Source organism: Psittacula echo (genome assembly GCF_963264785.1).
Source record: "Psittacula echo genome assembly, chromosome: 3".
Lineage (NCBI taxonomy): Eukaryota > Metazoa > Chordata > Aves > Psittaciformes > Psittacidae > Psittacula > Psittacula echo.
The window spans coordinates 119,538,194-119,557,711 of NC_137736.1; positions in this window are offsets into that span (position 1 = coordinate 119,538,194).

Here is a 19,518-nt window from a genome sequence, read left to right on the forward strand (position 1 = left end):
AGTCTCACTTTGTATGATATGCTTGGATTTCAACAAAGGGAGGAAAGTTTTTTGGTGAGAGGAAGGTAACAATTAAGTAGCGACTGTAAGTAGTAATTCAAAGGAGCCCAGTAGGAGATCTGAAAGACTGGGAAGTCCTTCGATAGAAGCCAATGATTTTGACATAAGAAAAAAAAGTCATGAAAGACAGATATGATTTCATGATGCCGTTTGCATGCTAGTCTGTTTAGGGCATTAAGACATAACAGTAAGGATTTTCAGACATAAAGCAAAGGGTACAATTTTGAATACTTTCCAATCTAACTAAAGAATGTGCAAGTACCAACTGAATGGCTTGAATTTGCCTTCCAATTTAGTGCTGCTGCCAGAAAGGGAATTAAAGGAGTTGAAACAATTGTCATTCTTGACTACAGGGACCTCGAAAAATCACTTGTTTCTTTTGTGCTTGAGGCCAACCCTGAAGAGCGAAAGTGTAACCACTCCTGGAATCTGTGCTCTTGAAATAAAGTAAATTGCTCTGGCGGGCCAGTTTGGAAGAAGTGTTAGCAATACTGAAGAAGAACTGTATTTTTAATTGGTTCTGAAGAATAACTGCATGACTTTGGAGATGTGCTTCCTTGTATTTCTATCTGAACATTTGGTGCCTAGACTCATACAGATACTTTAGAAGAGAGATTTTTAGACCATGGTCCACAAAGCACTTGCTGATGGGAGCCTGATTGATCACAAGGTGCTGGCTTCTTCCATCGATTTCCAGCAACAAAAGCAAATTAAAAGGTAAATGTTAATTAAAAAATAACTGTTAAAAGTTTTAAAAGAAAAAAAAAAATGTTAGCTTGCTTGGATGTTTATTCAGTTGCTGTATTTGCAAAAGGGAAACTTAGTGGTCAAAACTGGGAGAAAAGGATCTCCAAAGAGAGTAATTGAGAAGGCCAATTCATGATTGAGACTCTTGGTGATAGTGGAGTTCACCTGGGGATGTTTTCTTTAGGGACACCAAGACCAGACTGAAAGACAACATAGCGGTGGGTGTAAATTTGTAGAGGAAAGCGTGCAACTTTGCTATTCTGCTTAATACATCATTTATGAGGTGAGAGGAAAAAACGTGACAGCAACAGACAGCATACAAAAAAATGTCAGGTCCTTAAGGAAACCAGAGCACTATGCTCAGGATTAATTATGTGACCATGACTTTCTTATTGTATGGGAGACAGTGTCAGGGCTGACCCAAAAAAGGACTTTGGTGCCTAAAGTGAGGATTTCAGCAGAATTTAATACCTACACTTAAAAAACTCAGTTTTCAAATCACTATTGAGCTGTCACCTTACTGTGGCATCTAGCATTGTATATATGAGTATACTCAGAACTACCCTGATCTTGACACACCTAATCATGATAAAACCCATCAGGGATCCAGAAAACAGCTGTTCCTACATTAAATCCCTGTATATCCCATGAATGAGTACATACAGCGTACTGCTCATGGACCGATAGGATCACACTTCCTACAAAAAAGAGTAGAAATCATCCTTTGTTTTAAGGCTATGGGTCTAGTTATGCTGCTGTTTTTTTATAATAAGCCTTGAGGTTAGATCTGCGGGGCAGAAGGGGAGAGACCTAAATTCAAACCCTACCATTGCCAGAGGTGATTGAAATTTTCCCACTGGCTGGGAAGTGTTCAAATTACTCAGTGTTGAGGTTTCCTCTGTTCATCTCACTAAGGTAACTTCACAAGATAAAACAAATTTGAGTCATAGAGTAGAAAAGGAACAGCTACTCCGGACCCTGATAGGACATAAGCTTGATGTAATTAAGGATGGTATATGAACTTTTAAGACCTAATACTTTATAAAATCTCTGGAGCACAGACCAGATCACTGCAAAAGAAGTGAAGACACAGACTGCAACTACAAAGACCTGGAGACATTACCTTTTCTATGCTATGTATTGGCTAAAAAACCCACCCTTAAATACTTCCCTGAAAAGTGCTTTAACGACAAGAGGGGAAGATGTACCCTTCTTTACCTCTGTGTCTGTAACCATCTTGTCTTCCATTGGGAGTTCTCAGACCCCTCCATGGAAAGGGAAAGTCTGAGTTTGCTTAGATAGGGAAAGGAATTAAACTTGAGGTTCCCACTTCTCTGAGACTGCAGACAAAAGGGACTACTTTAATTTACCTCCAGCCATCTTTTACAAAGGTGATCCATCTTTGAAATGAAAAGTACAGCCATGTCCAGAAATGGATCCCAGTTGTAAATTAGTATTTTCTGTGCATTTCATTTCCATACTGGCTCAAGCAGAGTAATCTCTGATATCTCTTTCCATGTGGCATTGCTTTCCTGGGCACCCAAGTCTTCTTACAAACTTCACACCAAAGTCAGACATTTAACAAAGGGTTTTGGCCTCCACACTAGAGCCAAATCATAAAAAATATACTGCATAATTTTAAGTGCTGAAGTCCTTTACTGGCATTGGCCCTTAGCTTATTGAGGTCAATGGAATCACTCCAGACTAATATACATGTAAAGAAAATCAAAGTTTGATAGTGGCCAACCAAGTCTATAGATCTTGGCTATTTGGTTCAGCAGAGAATGATAAGGACAGGATGTTCTGCCCAATTTCTTTTGACTCAAAGACCAGATGCATTTTATTAGGTTCATTCTTGAAGCAACTTGCTAGGCTTGGTGAATAATACCTCCCCACCATTCTTCTTCATCTTTGCTACTCTAGCAGGTATGCCAAATGGGAAAATTGTACTGACTAAATGTGTTAAGTGATGCAAGAGAATATGTCCAAAAATAAGAAACAGGTCACAGTTTTCTGGCAGTTTCATGAATCTCATAAAAAGAAGTCAATACTCTTCATGAACAAGCAAATAATTCATCTGCTACTCATTTCAGTGTGCACTGCACGTATTAAAGACTTGAGTTGAATTATCGGGATTCACTTTTTTTTGCTATGGTTTATTACTATACCCTCTGTTCAAATCTCTGCAATTGCCACTTACAATTTTATATTGTGAAAAGTAGAAAAGATACAGACCAGTGGAGCATAAAGGTAAGTAAAAAAATTCATCTAGGTGATGAATTGATGTATATGGCTGGTTTTGTCTCATCTGAGTTATGACAGTATTAGCAAACAATAAACATTAAGTCACTCCGATCTGCCAAATGGGAACAAATATACTATGTATATTACATGTACTAATAGGATTATATGGCAGCTGCTGGTGGTATTCGTAATTAGAAATCTATATAGAATATAGATGTTTTAGAGAGACGGTGCCAACTCTAAAAGATTTGTGTGGGCTACAAGTGCTTGTAATTATTATTTTTTTAATTTGCTAATAACTATGAACAACTGGTTTCAAACATTCTGTGAGCGTTTGTTCTTTTTTATGTTGTTGCTGCTTATACTATTAAAAATAGAGAATGTAAAGTTATTATTTTGATGTGAACTGAAAATGATTTTTCATAAAACTTAACATTTTTATCAGCTTTGGTTTTGCTTTCTACCTGTACAAATGTAATTTATTTTAGCATTGAAAAATACATTTGCTTGTTTCTCGATTGTCTACATCATGTTATAGTTGGTGTTTATGTAGAGTCAGGTACTTTTTGAACAGTATTAAAAAAAATCTGTGATATGACTGAAAACTGGATTTTTTTTCTCTGAAATACTTACAGTTATGTTTTCAGTACCTTTTGCTTCAAACCAGGTGTGCCCATATACAAACTCTTCAATGATAACATTTTTCTCCTCTCTGTTGTTTTAAAGGATTAATTTCATATTCATAAATAATAGTTGCATACCATTCTCGTATAGTTTGATCTTTCTCTTTCAAAGCAAACACAATCTATATGGATTTTCAGGTCAAGAGAACATCGTTTAATAATCTAGTTTTGAATAATAGAAAACAAAGCTGTTCAGCTGAGAATTCATATATCAAAGTATTATATTTATAGCTGTAGTAAGAAACCTCATTACTCCTACCATTTCAGGTGCACATTTAATCTTGAATTACAAACAGAGCATCTGAGATAACTTTATTTGGTTTCTAGTGCTCTGTCATTGTCACCACTGAAAATCAGCGTCTTACCTCAAGTCTGGCTATATTCTGTTTCCAGCCAATGGATTCTGGAGTAGATTTTGGTTTAATTATCCCTCTAAATGGAAAGAAAAAAAAAAAAAAGAAAGAAAACCCAACCTGATTTATTTTATTTGCTGTTGAAGAATTTAGGGTAATAATTTCATAACACAATGATAGGCACAAAATACTCATCTCCAGCTAAAAGTTATGTTAATTCACATCATGATGTCCTTGAACCACCTAAGAGTCCACATCTCAAAGTAAATTCATCCAGTACAGAATTCCATGGCAGTTGTTTCAGTGAAATATACTGCTTTAGGTTCCCAGGGAAGTTCATTTTAAAGGCACCATCTGCTTTTATGTGTTTGCTTGTAAGCGATGTTTTACAATTTAGTATTTTTTTCCAGGCTAAAACAAAGCAACCAGCTTGCTTGTTCACTATGATTTTGTAACAGGGATTCAAAACTTTCCTCCACATAGCTTAAAACATTTAACTCCTTCCCAAAGATCAGTAAGTGAAACGCTTCACTGATAAATGTTGCCTGGGCTTCCTCACACATGTTATGAACATATTTATACTCACACATATATGAAAAGATTGAAACTTCAGATTTGTGCTTGTTCAGTAAGGTAAAGAGTAGGCTCAAATGCTTTTCCCAAGATCTGTGTGTAGCGTTATACACACTGTGGGCTGATGCATGGCCCTCATGAGAGCAATTCCCAGAATCTGGGTCTTCTCTATCAGCACCCTCTGCCTGAGCCATTGCTGAGGTGCTCCAGAGCTTCAATTATGAACACACTTAAACGTGTGTAAGCAACAAGGATGCCAGTTGAGTCTCAAGACTCACTTTAAACTCACTATTAACGCTCATAATTAATTGTGCAGCTACATCACTAATGAATCCGGAGGAGATGCAGAGAGGACATCGACTCCCAGGGATCTCAGTCTAAGACTGAGAGGACAAGATCGTCTTCTGAGGACAAAAACACACTACAGGGCATGTATTAAAGCATCAATGACAAGCTTACAAATTAAATTCTTGCAAGCAAAATGTGAAAGTGAGATGTCCTGTATCTATGTAGAAAGAATAAAAGTAACATATGGAATATTAAGATAAATTGCCTAGGACAAATAAGGAAAAGGACACCAAAACAAAAAATTCATAACAATTGGAAGTACTTGCTGAGATATTACTAGGAGAGTAATTACAAAACTATGAATTTAGGAAGCAACTGAAGAGGTCAGCACAAACCTGGAGGCCCACCTGGACGTGGACTGTCAAAAGCGTTCTGTACTACACTGCCATGAAGCAGACTGTGAATGGAAGAGCATTCAGGAGCAGAACAATGATATTAAAAAAGTGACTGGATTTCCATGCCAGTGAAATCCTGCCACAAGCTACGAATTGTGTGAGATGCCAGTATTTCCTTACAGATTAATTTGTCCCGCTTCCACTTCTGAGTCTTTGTTATTTTCTGACCGGAAAGATGCTGTTTGATAAATGCCATAGTAAAAAAATCTGTTATCAAGTTAGTGCAGCAAACTTGAAAACACAAAGACATGCCACATTCTTCTTTGGGAAGATAGAGTTGGCAAGCATTGCCCATATATGAATAGCAAATGTCAGAAAGCTTTCAGCCAAACAGCAGGTTTCACCAAGCTGCATCTTAAAATAATGTAATAGTGTGCCTTGGCTTGTGCCACTCACAGTTTACCCCAGCTGCCTTCCAAATAGCCCTGGGAGGCTTGGAACGATGACTTCATTAGGTTACAAAATACCAGGCTTCTTGGTTTCACTGCTGCTGCAACAGCAAACAGCATCTGTTCAGGCTGGGGAAAAGCACAGTGATAGCCCAAATGTAACAAGAAATGCATGTCTCCAGTGAATTAAAACCCCCTTAACCACAGATGAAAGCCCATAGTTGAACACAGTGTGAAGAAGTCATGTCTACTGCAAATTCACATGGAAATAAAGGGGACAGCAGGTAACAGCAGATTGAATTCAGTCCAAAAGGCGTATGTTTCTTGTACCATGTGGCAAAACTTTGCTTGTAGCTTTGTTAAAATAGGGTGACTGCCAAAGGAAAGGAATCATATAGGATTGCACAGAAAAGGTCAACTCTGCTGTAATGGATTACATGAAAAGATAGTAATTATGTTTTGCTCTCCTATTCCTCAGTTATTTGCTGATGACAGACCCTGGGATAGTGAGCGTTTAATTCCTTCATTATTCTTTCACTACCCCAAGCAGACAACAAATTCACAACATGATAATCGACAGGGGATGTTCAATCATCTCATACTGCATTGATAGCCATTGTATTCAACATAGATGGGGAGATACAAGCACTGAGTCAACACTGGCTGAGAAGGAACATGCAGTCAGCTGAATGAAGCAAAACACCACGTATGTTTTACCAAACAAGGTTAGGAAAAAGGACTCAGATTACAGCAACATCAATCCTGAATAATTTCACTGAAAATACTGGTGATGAGCATGAATGAGACTTATGAGTATGTAACAGATCAGAGCCCGAGGCTGTGCTCAGAGTGACTGGCAGTGTCTTACTTGCTGAGTTTCATTTTTATTATGATGTTTCTATAGCTGGTTTGAACGTGCAGCTTTTGTTGATTAGTATTTGTTTTCCCAGCTTCTAATAATTTCAATAATTTCTTGGCTTTGAAGTTTCCTCAAAAAGGTGTCTACAGAAAACAGTGTACCTGAATTCCATTGGAAATCTCCTAAAACCTTCTACTTTTTTCTTATTTTAATCAATTCTTGGTAATTTTATATTATTACTGCCAGTACTGGTTATTTTTTTACTTAAACTGAAACCCAGAAAAACAAATCCCAGTTCTAATTAAGCCAATGGGAATTCAGCCACGGGATTACTTAACCAGTGAGTATGTCTGAAGTTTATTGTTAACCCTATTTGTGTTGGAGCTGGTAACAGTTTATATGCATCAGCAGGGGCACTGTTCCTGGTAGGAAACAGCTGAGGGGGTAATTTTATGCACAATGCATGTTCTTAGAAACACAGCATCTGACTAGAGCTGGACTTCCTCCTCACTAAGACCCTGGTTTATAATGCAACAATTACCTTTGACACAGTTTTCTGAGAGAGAAAGTTCACTAGGATAGTCAAAGGCTACCTCATGCCAGTCAGTCTCAGTGCCAGAAAATATTCCCATTCATCTTAAATGTACTAGGATAGACTAGAAAGTCATGTTCTCTGTTTTAAGACTTACTCAAACTTCAAACATGAAAAAATCAGCGTGGAACACTAACAGGTGAACATAATTGGATCAAAACTGCAGGCAATGATTACTCCGTGGTCAAAATCTGTCTGAATTTAACAGGTTTCAAGTCTCATCTCCTCTTCTGTCCTATGGATAAGGGCTCCAAACCAGTACTCAAAGCCAGTCCTGAGGAGTTTTTGCTACAGTTGTGAAATCAAACCCTAAGTAACCAGTCCAACAGTTGTATCTCATTCTCCTAAGCAATGGTTTCAATGGAGTTATCAGGCAGTGAAAGGTTGTAAAGCTGGGTTAAACAGATGTCATTAATTCCTAGTACACATTGGATAGGTAATAAATGTGTACTTTTTGTATGTATAATATGCTTTTTGCATTAGGAGGTTTGGTACATGACTGGTCAAGGTGGCATTTTATGCAGTCTTCAGCAAATAGTATGGGCTGCTCTTTCACATAGCACTTTGTGTTTTCCAGTTGCCATTTATACAAACTCTAGAATTGACTTTATTTACTTCTGCTTTTTTTAACACTAGACAGCAGTAAAAATATTCCAGTTGTTCATCACCTTTGTTTTCCTGTTTCTCTTTACAACTTCCTTTTGGAGCAGATCAATACCTCTGATGCTGAATTTCTGCAGCGTGTCAGCTGACTTTGCACAGCTCCCGACAGGTGAAGCATGGAGGATATAACACGAGTATATAATGATATATAAATTGATATAGAATGAGTGTTACATCCTACACGAGGATAAAACACTGTTTTTTTTCCTTTACCCATATATCAAAATAGGAGTCATAGAACAGGTCAAATATAACCATGGTTTGTGTCATGGCTGCATTCTTCAAACATTTCTATTTGTCGTCAACTTAGACGAGACAGACAATAATTAGGTTTCTGATATTCAAAGCCACTGTGATACTATCTATAGCAATTGACGGACTGATTGTATCCATATTCCATCTGAATCACTTTCCATAATAAATATTTTTGCAAGAGAAGTAGAGAGACACAAAAAGTGGCTCAGCTAAGGCAAAGTGGTACAGATTTTAAAAGGAAAATTTCCCTTTGTACTATTTTAGTATTTTGTCTTACTAAAAGTATGTCTCAATCATAAAGATAGCAAGGATAGTGGGGTTTAGTTCATTTCTTTGAGAGATCTCTGTTATTGGTATAAATACACAAAGGTACTAAGTCCCTTGGCTATGGCTACCCAGATTCATGCATGTTGATGGACTGATGAAACTGTGTGGTAAAAAGTACTCTTTCAAACATTTTTCCCTTAACTTTAAGGTACAGAATGTTTGCCTTACTTTTGCACAAGCTTAAAACAGACGAATGGTCTGTTATGCAGCAGCCAAAATACGGTAGCTCAGCAAGCTGAGTGGTTAATGACAATCACCAAAAATCAAATCCAACCAAATTCCCTTCTTCCAACAATGCCTTTTAACTAAACAAAGTGTTCTGCCCTGGTGCACCCAACATCAGAAGGATGTGGACCCACATGTTCCGAGGGCTGGAGCACCTCTCCTAAAAAGACAGGCTGGAAGAGCTGGGCTTGTTCAGACTGGCGAAGAGAAGGCTCTGGGGAGACCTTACAGCAGCTTCCAGTGCTAAAGGGGATAACAAGAAACCTAGAGAGGGGCTTTTTACAAAAGTAAGTAGTGAGAGGACAGGGGGGAATGGCTTTAAACTGAAGGAAGGTAGATTTAGATTAGATATAAGGAAGAAGTTCTTCCTTGTGAGGGTGCTGAGGCGCTGGCACAGGGTGCCCAGAGAAGCTGTGGCTGCCCCATCCCTGGCAGTGTTCAAGGCCAGGTTGGATACAGGGGCTTGGAGCAACCTGCTCTAGTGGAAGGTGTCCCTGCTCATGGCAGGGAGTTGCAGCTGGATAAGCTTTAAGGTCCCTTCTGACCCAAACCATTGTATGATGATTCTATTAAAATTGTCTGTCTTTAAATATTAAACACTATGGAAAGTCAAAACAGAAGCTGACAAAGGGGAACCAAATTCCAAATTAATGAGTCTGCTAAAACAAATACAATTTTGGTCCACTGTAAAAGAGATCAATACATGTGAAAAAAAGCATGAATAGAATACAGTATGTAATTTCTGCCTTTCTAATTGCATTAGTTGTGTTTCCATGTTTGATAATGATAATAAAACTACTTTTGGCACTGATGCAGTTAGCATTGCAAAATCCAAGTGAAGACAAGGCAGTGATAGATTTTTATGCAGTGCAGCAAACTGAGGTCAGTCCATAGTGGTTAATTTAAGGCTGACCTCGAACACATCCTGTGAACTACCCCTCATACCTCGTAGTCAGTGGGATTTAGCTAATTATCTTCATGACCTGCAAAAAGACAGAGTCTTGTTCTGTTACAGGAAGGATTTAATGGTCAGTTTAAAAGGTCCAAAACCCTCTCATCCATCCTACTTCATCGGCACAGCTTCATTCAGCCTAGGCTCTGCAAGCAGATATTCCAATCCAGTACAATAAATTTTATAGCTAGAACCTTAACTTTGCCATTTCTGCACTTCCCATCTCAACTGCCACTTGGTTAAAGTATTTGCCAAAAGAGCTTGCAAGGAAAAATATCTTCACAAAGCTCTTCCTGAGGGTTTTATTTCCAAATAGGTTTATTTAAGCACTGTTTTTCTTCTGTCTAGCACAGCCCTACTTCCTAATGACAGAAATCCCTTTGGTGGAGCAAGAATGGTGCTGGCTGTCAGCTCTGTGGATTTTACTTTCTTGTCACCTCAGAGATAATCCTATTATTTCTTCCTTGAACTCGCTTCATAAGGATGAAGAAAATGAAAAGCTATAAACCAAGAGATAGAAAAATGAAATAAACCCCACAACACATTGTGGAGTAGAGAAAGCTGTAAATATCAGTAAATTTTCAGGTGATACACTTCATTCCAACCTCCTCAATTCTTTTTTATGCCTTATTACTTGGCTTGGATGATCCTCAGCTTCAGCATCTCCTCTCTGTGTTTGAATCAAACCTCTAATGAAGTGATCTCCCCAAAATCCTCTACAAAGTCTAAGCAGAACAAAGAATTGAATTAATCCTAAATTCTATGCAACACCCTTAACACATCTCTTCTCTCACCCCAATAAATCAATAACAATTTGGCTCTTCTTTGTTGCTTGGAGCCAGACAAAATTTATTGCTGAATGCCCCACTAAAGGAGCTGGGTTTTCCCAATATGCATTTCTAGAGCTGGCCATTTAAACTTGGCAAAGGAATATATCAGTTATTATCTCCCTCGTTCATCTCCTTTTACCCACTCCTTCCCATAAATATTTGTTATGCTAGTTCTTCTTTTGAGATCTGGAAATATTATAGCTTGTTATAGAAAGGGTAAGTTTGGGATTGATTGGTTTTGTACATGTACTGGAAATACTGCCATGACCCTTAACTTAACTTAAACAGGGGAAGTTTAGATTGGATCTAAGGAAGAAATTCTTTACTGAGAGGGTGGTGAGGCACTGGAATGGGTTGCCCAGGGAGGTTGTGAATGCTCCATCCTTGGCGGTGTTCAAGGCCAGGTTGGATGAGGCCTTGGGTGACATGGTTTAGTGTGGGGTGTCCCTGCCCATGGCAGGGGGGTTGGAACTTGATGATCTTAAGGTCCTTTCCAACCCTAACTGTTCTATGATTCTATGATTCTATGACCCTTTCAGAACTGAATAAATATTCCAGTCTTAATGTAAGCATATACATATATAGATAGTTGCATCCTAGCAGATGTACTGTTTATCCATAATGTTCTTCATTTATATACTCCTATGAAGTCTCACATAAATGGCCCATAGATCCAAAGAGATGAAAACAAATTTAAAAAGTTTGTACATTGGCTTGCATTCGTATCAGGCTCAAAGTAATTCACCTCAGAAGTCACAGAATCATAGAATCATGGATTAGTTAGGGTTGGAAAGTACCTTAAGATCATTGAGTTCCAACACCCTTGCCATAGGCAGGGACACCTCACACTAAACCATGTCATCCAAGGCTCTGTCCAGCCTGGCCTTGAACACTGCCAGGGATGGAGCATTCACAACTTCCTTGGGCTCCTTAAAGTCACTTCTAAGTATCAGATGCTTCTGAGAGTGAATTAGAAGTACTCCTGCACAACACCATGTTGTGCCACTTTTTTTCTTCCCCCAGCATCTGTGAAGTTATTACTGGCAGATGCAGTCTGTTTTACGAACTGGTGCCCCTTTCTAAATTGCATCAGCCATACCGAGTTAATGGACCATGTTTCAGCAGAGCAGGTGGGTGGTGAACCACACAGAGCTATTTAGCATTCTGGAAGCCGTTTCTTCTTGTTTAAAACTGTTACTTATAGCCTCTGCAGTTATCAAGTAGTAGGTGCCACTGGAACCTGTTTAGCTTACCCCAGGGGAAGCAGGGGATAAGTCTGCAATAAGGCCCATGTAACAAAAGGAGATTACACCACTGTTCTCCACATAGCTGACTGCAGAGAAGGAAACCTTCTCCACTGGAGAAATACAAGATATGATGCTGTTCTGTTGCTATTCTTTATTCTCATCCACAATAGTTATCAGGGAGATACTAGATTGAGTTTGTAATCAGAGCAACTGGCATAAAGTACTGAATTAACCAGAACTGTATTTACACCAGCTGAGTAATGGAGGAGGAAGTGAGCTCAATTTTGCTAACAACTCCAGTGAAAGTTTGCTTGGCTTTCACTTCTTTTAAGCCAGCTTGGACAAAAAAGACTGTAAAACCTAAATAGGAAAGTCAAGAGGAGAAATTGAAAGCTCACACCAGGAAAGTGATACATCCACTGTCACGAAGCAGGGCTGCATTTAGCACGAAGGATCCATGCTGCTCACAGCATCAAGGTGTTGCTAAATCTGAGGAAGCTTTAAACCATCTAGCCTGAGGACTGGTAGCAGTTCACCAGAGGTACCGCAGGATCTACCTGTGACTTTACAAACACTTAGACATTAGGTCATGCCATGTTTTTCATGCTCATCTGGTATTGACAACTTCCTTGGGTGGTCTAGGGCTAGGGCAGACGTATCTGCACCTCACTGCTGAGGTGATGATACCAAGAGTTACAGACACAACTCAGGAGGTCAGCTCTTTAAAATAAGGTGGGCTCTATCTCCCCTTGGCAGCAACAAACTGGTGTCTGAGTAGCTCTAAAATTTGATTGGTGAGTGCTTTGGGAAATTTCCTGCCCTTTCTGCATCCACATGGGCTCATCTGAGGCAGATTCACCTTCATTTAACAAAACAAGAAGCCTGAACAGCAGTACTGGGCTCCCCTCCCAATCACAACAGTAAGCACTGTATCAAGCAGACTGTTCTCTAACCTGCATTCTGCTTTAAATGCAATAATACAAAAACCTGCACAACATGAGCAATCCAAAATTTTTCAGCTGAAGACTTCTCCACATCATGGCTTTTCCCTGGAACAACAGAAATGCATAAATTCATCCATCACATCTCACATCTTACTACCTCCATCTGCTGTTTTGCACATGTACTATCACTTTCACCTTCAAAACCAGGAAAGCGCAATCGTGTTTTGACAAGTAACATGGGTAGATACCAGACCTCTGATAATAATGGCTATTAAAACTAACAGAGAAATTAAAATATCTCCATTTAACTACTTTTGAATTTTTCAGAATTTCTAGGATTTAGTATATCATCATCAGGCAATCGATGTGCCTCGTCATAGCTCCTGTCACTTCAGATATGGAAATACTGTTTTTCTTAGCTTTGGAGAACACCCCGTGATCCATGAACCAAGAGGAACATGCTGCTCATGTTACATATTTTATTTAGATGATGGAAATATAATGATGACCTGCTAAAAGTTAGTGTTCAAATACTGTATGTGTTGATTACGATAAAACATTAGATACAATTTTTTTATGCAACTATCACACGTATTGTATGAAAATCACCTGGTTTTGGTACATAAAGGGCACTAGCTGAGACTGAAGCCATCCGGAAGGCTCAATTCTTGCATGGCTTTTCTGGTTCTTTGAAATGAATGCTTTCCAACTGAGAATTGTTTCCTTATGTCATGACACTAATACTTCTGTATAGCAGAAAGAGTTGGTTTCGTCCATTAAACAAAAAGACATTTGTAGCAGATTTCTGGTTCTGATTTATATATATACACACACACACATATATACACACCAATAAACAGAATGCAATTCTTCATTTCAGGTACTAGGCAACCAACAATTTTCACAACAGTCATCAAAATTATTTACAGAGAGGAGGAAATCTAGTGAAGAGAGATGTCAGATGGCTGTTGTTTATTTAATGCATTGCTTGCAAATGAGAAAATATAAAGTAATTGAAAAACAAACCAAAAAGTCATGGTCATCCGTTGCATAGCATATGCTGTCATAAAGCAATTCACAGGTTCTGGGAGAATCACGAACGTAATTGCTGGAGGATATACATTAAAGGAAGAGGGATGAGGAGCATGGTCTCCTGGGTTAAATATGCTTCAATTATACTATAAATGAAATGCAATCAATAGGAAGAAACATTAGTGATGTTATTGGGAGCCACAGAAGAGTAATGAACAAAAAGTAGTTTGGAAAGCACTACAACTTGATGGTTTAGAAGAGAGATTTTCATGAACACTGACTTTTGGAGACTTCTATATGCTGAAAGTAATGCAAAAGCACTTGGCTTTGGCAAGACCAGCTAAACAAGCACTGGTCCATCATATAGATTGCCAACTTCACAAAATTCATCTTAAAGACAAAATTAACCGTAAGTGACATGATGAAGCCCCTGCACAAAAATACTAGCTTCAAGGAAACTTCAAAATCATAAATCCTCTTGTCTCCATTTCCAAATACAGGATGGTCGTGTATCTACCTTCCTTGCAAGGCATGAGAAAGATGTTTGGAAAACACTCTGAAGATCAAAAATAAGCACTAAGTATTATTACTGCCAAGAATAAGGAAGACAGCACTTATATATGTCACATTGTACACATAAAGGACAACATGCTTGAGAATACAATTTTACTATTCTGTCATTGTTACAGGCAACCTGACACAGAATTCATCATTTTAGGACCACTTAAGATTAGCTGCTCATATGCTCTAACTTTCCGAATGTTTCAAGTGACACAATTTTTTCTCAGATTTTCTTACAATAGGACCCTGAACTTCTTTGAAGAAAACCTATTGCCATTGTTAAAACAACTCTCCTGATTATCAGAACTTCCGTTCTGACAAAGTATCAACAGCCTTACTTTTACAGACTCTAAAATATGTGTTTGCCTGGAAAAATTACATGCAGTTATCACAAATTCTTAACAATAGGGTGTAAGATCATTTCTCATTCTGCAGCTGAGACCTATTGTGTCTTAGTCGTCTACCGGAAAAGTCAAAATATCTTGTAATCTTGGAGTCTATCATATTCCAATCCAAGAATGGATCTTAGAATATATTAAAATTAAGTTGGAGTCTGGTTTAATTGATCTTTATTTGAGATGGACATTTACACAAGCAAAACAAAACAAGACTACAATGACTGTGATTTATGCACAGTAGCTAACTCATCATGGAGATGAGAATAGCTGTGCCTGATGCTTCACTGGACCCTCCAGTTAGTAGAAATGATCCTTAACTGTTGCTGTGTAATTCTGAGCAAGTCCCTCCAGTCCTCTATGCTCCAGTACACCACTTTGCATGGAGACTGAGCATACTTTGGAAGTGCCTATTTCTTTCCCTCAAAAAGAACCTAGGCAACTCACTTACAGAGATGCTTGGCTTTTGGATTGGTAAAGTTAAGTGAGTCCTTCAATTAAATCCCATATTTTGAGACTTACTGATGAAAGGTGAAGTGTTAAAAGCTTGATATCACTAATGAATCTTTCAAAAATATCAAAAGTATGCACCACCCAGTTAACTTGTTCCCAAGATTGTCTTGCCAGCTGCCTTGTTTAGTCTGAAATGAGATTTATTTTCATTATGTGCTATGTAAAGTCACAACAGTTATACTTTTTACTGATTCCTGGTGAAAGCAAAAAAAAAATATTCTTTTTTAGTTATTTACTTATTTTCTTTATTTTTATTTAATTTTTTTTATTAATTTTATTCAACTTATTTATTGAAATAAGTTAAAATGTGATGTTACCAGCAATAAATCCAAGGATGCCCTCCTTCATACATCTGTCTTCTTTTCTTTTTTTGTATCAGAATGAAGTGCTAAATTATTACTCCGGTGTTGTGTGAGCTGGTTCTCCAGTGCTACTCAAAGATGCAAGATGTCCCAAAGAATTACCAATAGCATTGACAATAATGTAACATTTACTGTTTACTGCTAGGGATTCAATTCGTGTTCAACACAAGCTGGTGACCAAAAGATGGAAAGATCCTTTAGCTAGAATACCTTGGTAAAACAGTCCCAAGCAGTTCTATAGGTATTTTTCACAAAATCCTTCCACTGGATGCCACCAGACTACACGAATCCAGAGAGTGAGAGATGGGTTTGGAAGCTTAGATAACCAGGGTTTAATCCTTGTTGGTTTTGTGTACAAAAGTGAGCAAGACTTACAAAGCCTGACTCTCCAGTGATGACTGTAGTTGCTTTTCTGTATGCTTCAAGTATTCTCTAGCTTCCCGTGGAGAAATGGAGCAACACATTTTGTTTCTGTGAGGGGGTTGTTCACCTCCTGCTATGCAGTCATAATTTTAAACTACAATCAACTCCTGCACTGAAGTATTTCCAGAAAAGCCAAAGCATCATGCTCATTGTTTAGTCTTGCATTCACTTTAAAATGCTTTCAGCTTTGCTTCTGTGTTTATTTTGTTGCTCTGGCAGAAAAAGATAGTTTCCAAACTCGCCAAAAGAACCACTACTAAAATGTCCAGCTTGTATGGCAATTTTGGTGGGTCTGGTGAAGTTTCTTTTGCCTTCTTCCTTTTTCTTCTATTTAAAATGTGTAGCCAGACATATTTAGAAGCATCCAATAGTTAAAATAGCAGTGTAAGCGGACAGTAAATTACACAAAATAGATACTACTGGGCACAGATGACTCTTTCACAGAGGAAAACGTTCTCCTGGGAAAAAAAAAATTCTATTACAGACTATCCATGAGGACTTTTCTCCCTTGATTTAGACTGCATTTCCCATTCTCAAAATATGGAATAACATAAGTACTAAATGACAAAAAGATGAGAAAGTAGAGAAAGGAAAAACACAAAGATTGTAACTCCAGATCCTGACTGTGGAAAAACCAAAGGAAATAATGACCTCATTCCCAAGTCAGTAGGTGTGAGGATGCTGTGAGTGTAATCATCAAGCATCAAATAAAACAACTAACTGAGAGTTCACTTAACACCGTGTAGGCACAGCATTACATGACTTAGTATTGGTGGACCCTCTGCAGGACCCTCTGTTTCAGACTTGAGGGAAGTGCAGGATCTTTCTTCTTTAGTTTCATTCTCACTGCATCTGAAAGATGTGGCTTCTATTTTCTTGTGATGAATGCTGATGGAAATCCTCAGAGACCTGGAGCAAGGATGTGTCTGTATTCCTGGTTCTGGGCAATTGTTCCTCCTGAAAGATAGTAACTTGCTCTGGTCCTCTCCTCTAGGACTCCCTCTGAATCTCCAAATGGTTGCTATGAAGACACAGATAAACTAGCAAGTAATGTAGGTTATCTCTACGAGGGAGCTAGTGTAGAGCAGCTCAAGTGCACACTGAGACAGCTTTCACTGACAGCTTTCTTTGATGGAAAGGGTTTAATGGCCCTGTGTGCTGCAAAAGTAGACATTCTTGCTTGTCCCTTGCATTCTCCTCTATCTAGGGAGATGCTTTTGAGAACTTGATGTTGGTTTTCTAGTCTTTCTCTGTTTGGCAACAATTTGGCTAAAACGTCTAACCAGTATAGTGTTCCAAGTAATCACTTATACATGCAATCAATGACTAAATAAACCCTACAGCACTTACCACTTCTTGAACTGAGAATGAACCAGAAGTTTTAAACTTCTCTTAGAAGATTTTCAAAGTCACTGCAGTGTGCCAAACAAATGTTTACATTGCCAGAGTGATGAAAGCAAGAATTATACATGTATGATGAACACATATTAGATGAAGGCAGTATGTCTTCATTACAGAAACTTGCCAAGTGTCAGTTCTGGAGTATATGATAAAGCTGATGAGCTCTTCTGAATTAGGTATTTATTGTTTTATCCCATCAAAGATTTGTAATGGGCATCTCAAAAAAGGATAACACAGAAAAATTGCAGTGGACAAAGCTGACAAGTCAAAATTTCTCATAGCAGTATCTGCAACACTGCATGTATGATACGCTGGGTAATATATATGGTATGCTGGATAATATTGTTTGTAAAACTAACATGATATTTTCAATGAGAAGTTTCTACAAAGGTGCTGCATCTGAGGATTACTTCCAAGCCATGTTTAAACTTTCTAGTGCTTCTTCACTATTATTTCCTTCTGTAATCTCTCTTCTTTCCAAAATTCATGGAGATCACTACCTTTTCTAACAGTCTGGTTAATATTTTAGCAATGCAAGCACTTTTTAAGGCAAGCATCACCAAGACATATCCCATCAGAGATGTGCCTTAACAGCGATTCCTAACACTTTTTAACATTGTTAGTCTTGCTTATATGCCTCTTTCTTTCCAATGCATCTGTGTTAGTCATGCTGCAATCCTGGTCTTCTACTTCCTTATCAATATTCTCTTTGTTGGAGAAAATTGAAAATCTATCTTCAAACAGATATAATTATCTTAGTATTGTCTCTATGTTGCCTGACTTGCTTCTACTTCATCTGCTGTGCATCCCACAGTACTTAGATGGCTGCTTTTGCTTTGTGTTTCTATTTGATGTCATTCCCAGTGCACAGGGGCTCCAACTGTCTTTGGCAGCAATAGACTTCCCATCATGTGAAGTAGACAACCAAAGAACTAGTCTCTGTGCTTTCTAATCCAAGCAATGAGTCAACACTGTCTCTTCATTTCTATCTGTGTTGCCATTGTCATCAGTCATTTTACTATCAATGCCATTTTCACGTTGCTTTGTAAGTACACGAAACAGGACATCTTGTGCTCATCTGCTCATGTGGTGTTAAACTGGCTGAATTTAGCGGCATGTTCTGTGACTCACTGCTTTCACTAGGATGAATGGGATAAGCTTGTCCTTGCTGTGCTTGCCTTCAGTTTCCTGATGCCAGCTACAACCCACAGCAGCATGTAATTTCTTTTCTCATATTAAATTCACAGATTAAAAATCCCAGTGCTCTTCATTGGTGAGGGTGTTCCTTGGTTTACATTGACCACCTCTGCAATGAAGATGAGATGCAAAAGCATTCTCATCCAGCCATTCCTGTTCAAAGATTTTCAGAGCAGTAGGCAGCTTAATACTTTCCTGTTGACTTCTATGATATATAACCTGGATCGTGCTGTTGATCTCCTTGATGCTCTTGTCCCTGTCCAAAAAATGTTATTTTTCTTTGTCCTGTGACCTTTGTCTGAGTTACTATTTGTTCATTCTTTCAGTGGACAAATTCTTCTGTCTTTGACAGTAGCTGAGGTCTCTCTGCAGTTGTATCTGTTTCTCTCAGGTGTATGTCCTAAAACCTGGAATCAACTGCCTTGCATATGGTGCTGCCTTTAATAGGGCTGCGTAATGCTTCCAAAGGTCCAAGCGGATGTGGAAGTTCTTCACTCTGGTATGTATTCTCTCTTCTGCTGACTGTTCCTGGCTTTAAAAAAACTTCTCTCCACAGCCTCATTGTGTGGGGTGTTACAACACTCATCAGTCACCTTAGGTCTTCCAGCATGTTATGCATTATTCTTGACAGCAGGATCTCATTCACTCCTTATTCTTCTCCTCCAATGAAACAAAAAACATCTAACTTACTTCTCTGACTTCTTTTCATACTTTTTGTTCATGGGTGACATAGGTTCAGTTCTTGCTTTTTCTTTTGTCTTCACCATTGTGTTGCAAATCCAGCATCCTCAGAAAGCTGAACACTTTTATCCCATTTTCTTAATCTATTTTCAGCTATTTCCTTTTGCCTTTAGATCATATTTTGTCTTGGGGTTATTTTCATTACCATGTTCCAGATACATGAATAAATGCATAAATACTAACGCATGAGCTCCAAGCATGTAAACT